The following is a 10,256-nucleotide window of genomic DNA, read 5'->3' on the forward strand; positions in this document are numbered from 1 at the left end:
TCCGGTATATCCCTTATACCAAAAGAAGGGGAAACTACTTGCCAAGGTAGATTTCGTGCATATCATTATTTCCTAAAGTGGATCCACTAGGTAGGTCATTTAAGACAATCCTATGGGGGAATGTAGTTAGGGAATAGAGGTTGCTACTAGAGACTACTCTATTTGAGCCTCCACCTCAAATCCCTCTCGGTGCTACGTCTAAATCCCATCAAAATAGATAAAAGTCAAATATCAATTTAACATAGGGGAAGACCATGATCAATACCAATACACATATTTTAAGATCAAAACATAGAATAACTCTTTAAACATAATTCAACGTGGATGAGAAAACATTTTCACCAATGTGAATTCATTTGTGAGAAATACATTTCACAATCATGATCATCATAGTAAGTGATAAAACTTTCACAATAGCATTTACACTGTCCTTTCAAAGAATTCCCAAATCATTTATAATCATTTCATAAAACATACATATCTTCACCATTTCATAATTTATGGGTTCATCATAGGATCATAGTTGAAAAATAGAATTTAGGCATGGGTCAATGAAAATTAAACTAAATATCATGGATTAACATCAATTAATGCATTAGAAGACTTAATTATCCAAAATCAATCATAATTAGAAGAAACCCACATTCATTGAATTGAAACCCTAATTTGATCAATCTAAAATTGATTTGGGAAATTGAAATTTTTGGGGACCCCATGGAGAAATACACACACCTTGATCCTTTAAGCCCGAGAAAATTGAGAATTTGAAGACCTGGATGGAACCCTAACTCTTCTTCGTCTTCCTTAGACTTGTATTGGGAAAATGAATTTGGTCAAGTTTAGAGAATTTAGGAGAATGAGTTGAAATGGGTAAATTGGGGGCTTAAAATGTTTATATGGGACTTAGAGTAAATGGTAAAATGACATAGTAATGGGTTAAAGCAATTAGGAAAAGAATCAAAAACCCTTGAAAAATAATTGTCGAGCCTCGCCTACGGTCCCTAGGTCCTTGTAACACCTCATATTCAAAAAAGGCCAAATAGCAGTTTTCTAGAAGTTTCAGGTGCCAACCCACGCTGGCTAGCCACAACCCATGGAAGGGACCACAGACCGTAGGTATGGTCTGTGGATGGCCTACCTGAAATTGGTCTGAGGGCCTAAAACCACGACCTGACCAGCGAACCGTTGGTCAGACCACAGTTCGTGGTTGGGGTCCGTGGTCCAAGGCCTCAAGTTCCAACTTTCAGACCCCATCGACGGTCTACCAGAACGGGCCGTGGATCAGACCACGGTCCGTCGACTGGGGTCCGTAGGTGGAAGTCGGTGGTTAAGTTCAGGGGTAGTTGGGTCTTTTCTTAATTAATTAACTCCTATACTACATCATTTTACCCTTCACTAAGACTCTTATATAAGCATTTTAATCCCCAAATTCAACCTATTCAAGTCATTCTTCCAAATTCACAAAAGAAGATCAATTCTCATCTCCAAAATATTTCTCTCTCTAGAAACTTGAAGAAGAAGAAGAAGTAAGATTAAACCTAGGGTTTCAAGGCAAGCCTCCATTTTCACCATTGAAGATAAGGTTTTGGCTTTGGAAGAAGTTTAAGGTTTCTTTTCTTGATAGGTTCTTTACCCTTGAGATGAGGGAAGCCAAGGTGCTTGTGTTTATCAACCTTCTTCAAGAAAGTATGAGTGTGGGGGAATATGCTCTAAAGTTCATTCAATTGTCTAAGTGTGCTCCAACAATCACTGCCGACTCAAGGGCAAGGAATAGTAAGTTCGTTTCGGGTGTGTCTAAAATGGTGGTTAAAGAGCGTCGTACCAGCATACTCATTAATGACATGGACATCTCTCATCTCATGGTTCATGCACAACAAATTCAGGAGGAGAAACTCAAGGAAAAGTCTAGAAAAGTGAAGAGGGCTAAGATCGGTGATGGTAATTTCTCTCATGCAATGTCCGATGGATATGGTCGTCCTAGATTTTGACAAAGGTTTTCCGGTCAAGGTTCCTCCAATGCTCCTCCTAATTTCAACAAAGATAGGGTGTCTAACCCTAAGTCTCAAGGACGTAATGGTAGTGGATCTTCATTGACTTTGCCTACTTTTGTTAAGTGCGGGAAGAAGCACGAGGGTAAGTGCCTAGCCGGCACGGATGGTTGCTTTAGTTGTGGTAAGAATGGTCATAAAATGAGAGACTTCCCAATGCTTATGGATTAAGGAAGAGAGGGCAATCAAGCTCCTTCCAATGATTTGGGTTCCAACGCTCCTAAGTAAAACCATTTCTATGCACTTCAGACTCGTGGTGAACAAGAGGGTTTTCCCAATGTGGCTACCGATATTTTGAATGTTTTCCAACTTGATGTATATGATTTACTTGATCCCGGTGGTACCTTATCTTTTGTGACGCCATATGTGTATAAGGTTTGATGTTCTTTCGGATGTGTGATTAAAACTTTTTTCTGTCTCTACTCATGTTGGTGATTCTATTATGGCTAAGTGGGTCTAAGTGTCCCATTTCCTTGTCCCATAAAGTTACTCTTCTTGACTTGGTAGAGCTTGATATGCTAGATCTTGATGTTATCCTTGGGATGGATTGGTTGCACTCATGCTATGCTTCTATTGATTGTAGAACTCATGTAGTCAAGTTTCAATTTCTGAATGAGACTATCCTAGAGTGGAAGGGGGGAAATTCTATGCCTAAAGGTTAATTTATCTCTTGTCTTAAAGCTAGAAAGATGATTTTTAAGGGTTGCATTTACCATCTAGTTAGGGTGAGGGATGTGGATTCCAAAACCCCTACTCTTGAGTCGGTCCCCGTTGTTAATAAGTTTTCAGAAGTGTTCCCAGATGATTTACCCGATATTCCTCCCGAGAGGGAAATAGACTTCGGTATTGACCTTCTCCAGGTACACAACCTATCTCTATTCCTCCTTACCGTATGGCTCTGACAGAACTTAAGAAGTTGAAAGAGAAATTGAAAGATTTGTTGGATAAGGGTTTCATCTGACCGAGTATCTCTCCATGGGGTGCTCTAGTTTTGTTTGTTAGAAAGAAGGATGGTTCTCTTCGCATGTGTATTGACTATCGTCAGTTGAACAAGGTGACCATTAAGAATAAGTATCCTCGTCCAAGGATAGATGATTTATTTGACCAACTTCAAAGAGCAAGTTATTTCTCTAAGATTGACCTTAGATCGAGTTATCACCAATTGAGGGTGAAATAAGATGATATTCTGAAGACGGATTTTCAAACTCAGTATGGTCATTATGAGTTTTTGGTAATGTCGTTTAGGTTGACTAATGCTCCGGCAACGTTTATGGATTTGATGAATAGGGTGTTTAGACAATGCCTCGACATGTTTGTGATTATGTTCATTGATGATATATTGATTTATTCAAGAAGTGAGAATGAGCATATTGATCATTTGAGGATTGTGTTGCAAATTCTTAAGGACTAACACTTTGCAAAGTTTAGAAAATGTGAATTTTGGCTAAGATATGTAGCTTTCCTTGGTCATATTGTTTCAACTAAGGGTATTGAGGTAGATCCTAAGAATGCAGATGCATTTAAGAGTTGGCCTAGACCTCTAACTCCTTCGGATATTAGAAGTTTCTTGGGTTTTGGCCGGTTACTATAGAAGATTTGTTGAGGCGTTCTCTTCACTTGCCTCCCATTTGATAGCTTTGACTCAAAAGAAGGCTAAGTTCATATGGTCCTAAAAGTGTGAGGAGAGTTTTCAAGAGTTAAAGGACAGACTTACTTCTGCTCCGGTGTTGACTTTACCGGAAGAGACATATGGTTTTGTTGTTTATTGTAATGCCTCAAGAATTGGGCTAGGGTGTGTACTTATGCAAAATAGGAAAGTTATTGCCTATGCCTCAAGACAACTTAAGATTTGTCACGACCCGATTTATCAAGTCATGATGGCACCTACTATAACCCACCAGCAGGTAAGCCAACCCGTAACCCGGAACAACAAGTAATGGGTCTGAGGGTAGAAATTAAACAAGAGTAGGAAAATAACAATATAAACAGGCGGAAGCAACCCAAATCATATATACAAATAAAGATCCCTCCCAGAACCTGGAAGTCACCAGTACAGAGCTACTACAAAATGAGTACAAGTCCCAAAACTGGACAACAGAGACTGGACTGTCTCGAAAGGAAAAAGACAAGTCTATATATAAAGTTGGAGACTGAAATAGTACAAAACCTCGTGTGCTCACCCCCGTCTCCGGATAAGTCTACTCCAAGCTCGATCAACGCTGGCTACTAGTGCTCGGACCTGCATCACAAAATAGATGCAGAGCGTAGCATGAGTACCAAAACAACAGGTACCCAGTAGGCATCATAGGCCGACTGAGCAAGATAAGCAAAAGTGAACTGAAATGCAAATAAAGGGTCACATCAAGTGCAAAGAGTAGTAAATGGGGGTATGTACACGAGCGTACAGGCAACAAAGACAAGTAATCTAACTAACTCCGCCGGGCTCCCATAAACCCGACGGGTACGCTCGTGCACAATAAAAGAAACCACCTGCACGGACCCCCATAAGCCCGGCAGATGCACCGGCAGTTGAAGTAAAATAATGGAGCTAGAAGGTCTATCACAATATTACCAATTTCCGGACTTTTAACTGAACCATTCCCAATCATATTCCAAGATCTCATTACGTCCCGGACTTTAACCGGAATCTCTCCAACCTCCAAAACCTCAACCTACAGATGAGAGTAATCAAGACTAAACTGAAGCTTTAGTGAGGAATTGGGAATACACCACGTGCAAGCTGGACCACGGACTCGAACCGGGTACTATAGCTAATGAGTCAACCTATATGGGCTGGACCACGGACTCGAACCGGGTGCTGTAGCCAAAGGTCGGGCACGGGTGGGCTGGACCACGGACTCGAACCGGGTGCTGTAGCTGAAATCAGATCACAGGTAAGCTGGACCACGGACTCGAACCGGGTACTGTAGCTAAGCCTGGACATAAGTGAGCTGGACCACGGACTCTAACCGGGTGCTGTAGCTAAAACCAGATCACAGGTAAGCTGGACCACGGACTCGAACCGGGTACTGTAGCTAAGCCTGGACATAAATGAGCTGGACCACGGACTCTAACCGGGTACTGTAGCTGAAACCAGATCACAGGTAAGCTGGACCACGGACTCGAACCGGGTACTGTAGCTAAGCCTGGACATAAATGAGCTGGACCACGGACTCTAACCGGGTACTGTAGCTGAAACCAGATCACAGGTAAGCTGGACCACGGACTCGAACCGGGTACTGTAGCTAAGCCTGGACATAAATGAGCTGGACCACGGACTCTAACCGGGTACTGTAGCTGAAACCAGATCACAGGTAAGCTGGACCACGGACTCGAACCGGGTACTGTAGCTAAGCCTGGACATAAATGAGCTGGACCACGGACTCTAACCGGGTACTGTAGCTGAAACCAGATCACAGGTAAGCTGGACCACGGACTCGAACCGGGTACTGTAGCTAAGCCTGGACATAAATGAGCTGGACCACGGACTCTAACCGGGTACTGTAGCTGAAACCAGATCACAGGTAAGCTGGACCACGGACTCGAACCGGGTACTGTAGCTAAGCCTGGACATAAATGAGCTGGACCACGGACTCTAACCGGGTACTGTAGCTGAAACCAGATCACAGGTAAGCTGGACCACGGACTCGAACCGGGTACTGTAGCTAAGCCTGGACATAAATGAGCTGGACCACGGACTCTAACCGGGTACTGTAGCTGAAACCAGATCACAGGTAAGCTGGACCACGGACTCGAACCGGGTACTGTAGCTAAACCTGGAATAAGTAAGCTGGACCACGGACTCTAACCGGGTACTGTAGCTAAGAATCAATATCCAACCATCCGTCGCGGGAAATATCACCAAACCGATTACCATAAATAATCCTTTTAGTCCGACCCTCATATACCCCAAATCGCCGAGGAAGTATCCAATAATGAGTAAGCTAGACCACGGACTTTAACCGGGTATTTGTAGCCGATATAAAAGCAGGGCATTATGGATACAAGGTCATAAGCTGAGTTACCGACTATCAGACTCAAGTCTGCTATATCAGTCTACAAGGAGCTAACCGTCCGAAACGACGTCGGAAAAAGTTCTACTGCCCAACGACATCCGAAATCTCGCAAGTCTATGGCAACACTAGTCTAAGCCTAGACTAAGGCCAAACATACTTCAAATCAATATTATCATATACACCACCAGATATGGCTATTCAATAATATCAAGAGACATGCTGTCATAATCCAACACTTTCCCGAAATAAGGTCTAAGGCAGGAATTATAGAAATTTAGCATGCTCGACACCCGAACCCCTCCATACTCAAGCAAATCAATAAACAATTGCCTAAACATGCTCAATCTCACGAGAGAAAACCATAGCCTACCTGAAAGCCGATCACGCGTGCTCCAACTCACGGTACCGGATCTTTTCCTCTCCGAACGGTCTCCAAATGCTTCCCCACTAACAAAAGGTTAATCACCTCGTCATTACGAATATATTGACACTAAAATTATATTTTTCGGAGACGGACCCAAAATCGGGTCTAAAACGGGATTGTGGGGCCCACACTTAGAATCTCAAAATCGAATCCGTGGAAACGTCCCAACTACCTTACTAAACTAATATCCCAAAATTTTAGCACAAACAGATGCCCACAACACCGCAAATCAGCCACAATAATTAAAAAGGACAGCCCTTTCATCATCAATTTCCGGAAAAACGAGACCCTTTCAACCCAAACAGATTATACCACGACGATCCTTGCGAAAAACTCTACAAGTTAGCCACAAGAATGACTCAAAACGGACTTACGATGATCAAGATCTCACATTTCAAAAATTCAACAACAAAACATCCGAAAATCACACTGGCAGTGGCTAAAAATTGATTTCTTACCTCAACGAAGCCTCCCCTCGCGTTTTCGAGATCACCGCTAGATTCCCCTCGAAATTCTCTTGAAGTTTGCCTTTTGAATCACTTAATTTGGATTAAAAATGAAGGAGCAATCTCAATTTGAAGTTGAACAAAAATTTGGACGAAATTCGTTCTTAAAAATCTGGAAATTTCCACCTCTGCCACGTGTCGTCACGTGGCTCTGCCACGTCACCGCCGCGTCAAAATTTTACAACCCTCCAAACTTAAATTTCGATGTTTCGGACTCGTTCGGAGTCGGAAAAATACAAACCTTATATGGAATCTGATTGGAAATGATATTTCGGACTCAATGGTGAAGGCGGAATTTCCATTTGGAGCTCGCTTCGACGAAAAGTGGGTCCCACACCCAGTATCATTTGAGCCAGATTCCACAATTGCTATCTAAAGTCTCGGGAAGTGAACAAAGGGTCGTTCTAGACCAAAATCGATCTTCCGAAGCTAACCTAGCTGTCAGAATTTTCATCTGAGCACGTCTTCCAAGAAGGTTGACCAAAGTCAACTTTTCAAGTTATAAAAATCTCCAAAACAGGGAAACGGGCCTAAAACCCAAACGAACGACCAGGCGACCGAACAGTCAGTGCCAGCAAGTCATAAATGACTTGGGGTCGCTACAGGAATGCTCTATACGAGGGAAAGAATTCTTTAATTTAAAAATGACCTGGAGGGTCATTACAATATCCACTACTAAAAGAACTTTCGTCCGCGAAAGTAAGAGTCAAGAAGTACCTGAATGCTCAAATAAGCCGGGGAACTGTGCCCGCATCTCATGCTCGGTCTCCCAGGTAGCCTCCTCAACCGGACGATGTCTCCAATGGACCTTAACCACAGGAATGGCTCTGGAACGCAACCGTCTGACATCTCTGGCCAAAATAGCAACTGGCTCCTCAATGTATCTCAAACTGTCATCCAAGTCAACTGCATCATACTGAATCACATGGGACTCATCTGGAACATACCGGTGCAACATCGAAACATGAAAAACTGGGTGAATAGTTGAAAAGGCCGGGGGCAAAGCTAACTCATATGCGACCTCCCCAACTGTCCTCAATATCTCAAAAGGACCTATATACCTGGGGCTAAGCTTGCCCCGCCTCCCAAATCTCATTACACTCTTCATGGGCGACACACGGAGGAATACTCTATCACCAACAGCAAATTTCAATGGTCGACGCCTACGGTCTGCATAACTTTGATGTCTACTCTGGGCTGTCCTGAGCCTATCTTGAATCACCCTCACATGATCTAAAGCCTCTCGCATCAAGTCTGTACCGCGCGGCCTGGGCTCTGTAGACTCAAACCAACCAACTGGAGAGCGACAACGCCTACCATATAAGGCCTCGAATAGGGCCATCTGAATACTCTAGTGGTAGCTGTTGTTATACGCAAACTCTGCCAAAGGAAAATACTGGTCCCACTGACCTCCAAAATCCATAACACAAGCCCGCAACATGTCCTCAAGAACCTGAATCGTGCGCTCCGACTGACCATCAGTCTGCGGGTGGAAAGCTGTGCTAAGGTCAACACGGGAACCCAACTCATCCTGGAAGGTCCTCCAAAAGCTAGATATGAACTGTGGGCCCCGATCTGAGATGATGGAAACAGGCACACCATGAAGACGAACCACCTCTCGAATGTAGATACGGGCTAACCTCTCAGCACGGTAGGAAGTATGGACAAGAATGAAGTGTGTTGACTTGGTCAATCGATCCACGATGACCCAAATACTATCAAGACCACGGGAAGTGCGGGGTAATCCTACAACGAAGTCCATGGTGATCCTCTCCCATTTCCACTCAGGAATGGGTAATCTCTGAAGCTCACCACCAGGCCTCAAATGCTCGGCCTTAACCTGCTGACAACTCATGCAACGCGATACATAATCCGCAATATCTCTCCTTATGCCGCTCCACCAGTAGTGCTGTCTCAAGTCCCGATAGATCTTAGCTGTGCCCGGATGAATAGAATATTTAGAGTCATGGGCCTCGGTAAGAATCATCTGAATCAAACCCCCAACTCTTGGAACACAAAGTCGATCACCAAATCTTAAGACCCCATCTAAATCTAAGGTAGCCAGGCCAGTGTCACCTCCCAAAACTCGATCTCGAAGTGCCACTAAGTCCTCATCCTCAAACTGACGGCTGCGAATCTGATCTAGCAGAGATGACTGAGCATCCACATAAGCTAGTACACACCGGGAATCAGAGATATCAAGCCGTACCATCCGGTTAGCTAAGGACTGGATGTCCAAAGTTAATGGTCGCTCCGTAGTAGAAAGAAAAGTTAGACTACCCATACTCACTGCCTTCCGACTCAAGTCGTCCGCTACTACATTTGTCTTGCCCGGATGGTAGAGAATAGAGAGGTCATAGTCCTTCAGGAGCTCAATCCAACGACGCTGTCTCGAATTAAGATCTCTCTGGCTCATAATGTACTGAAGGCTCCTGTGATCAATATAGATCTCGCATCGAACTCCATACAGGTAATGCCTCCAAATCTTAAGCGCAAAAACCACCGCCGCCAACTCTAAGTCATGAGTGGGGTAGTTGCGCTCGTGCGACTTAAGCTGCCTCGATGTATAAGCAATAACGCGGCCCTACTGCATCACTACACAACCCAAACCAATGTCGGATGCGTCACAATAAACAGTAAACCCCTAGCCCTCAACTGGAAGAGTCAATATATGAGCGGTGGTAAGCAACTCCTTAAGCCTCAGAAAGCTCCTCTCACACTCCTCCGACCACACAAACGGAACATCCTGGCGAGTCAACCGAGTCAAAGGCGCTGCTATAGTAGAAAATTCCTCAACAAAACGCCTATAGTAGCCTGCCAATCCGATGAAGCTACGAATCTCAGTCACAGAGGTGGGCCTGGCCTAATCACGAATGGCCTTAATCTTAGCGGGATCTACCATAATGCCATCCTTAGACACCACGTGCCCCAAGAATGATACGGACTCAAGCCAAAACTCACACTTTGAGAACTTAGCATAAAGTCGCTGGCCTCTCAAAGTCTGAAGCACTATCCTCAAATGCTGCTCATGCTCCTCCCGGCTCCGCGAGTATACTAGAATGTCATCTATGAAGACTATGACAAATAAATCCAAGTACGGCCTAAACACCCTAGTCATCAAGTCCATGAACGCGGCAGGGGCGTTAGTCAACCCAAAAGACATCACTAGGAACTCATAGTGGCCGTAACGAGTCCTAAATGCAGTTTTAGGGACGTCCGCTGCCCTAATCCTCAACTGGTGGTAGCCGGATCTTAAATCAAT

General features: G+C 44.1%; 1 pseudogene; it reads right to left on the reverse strand.

Moving 5' to 3' along the window:
- Nucleotides 1–4,224: 4,224 nt before the first annotated feature.
- Nucleotides 4,225–10,256, reverse strand: part of LOC125877492 (uncharacterized) — a 7,959-nt pseudogene continuing 1,927 nt past the window's right edge.

Source organism: Solanum stenotomum, chromosome 9 (assembly GCF_019186545.1).
Source record: "Solanum stenotomum isolate F172 chromosome 9, ASM1918654v1, whole genome shotgun sequence".
Classification (NCBI taxonomy): Eukaryota; Viridiplantae; Streptophyta; class Magnoliopsida; order Solanales; family Solanaceae; genus Solanum; species Solanum stenotomum.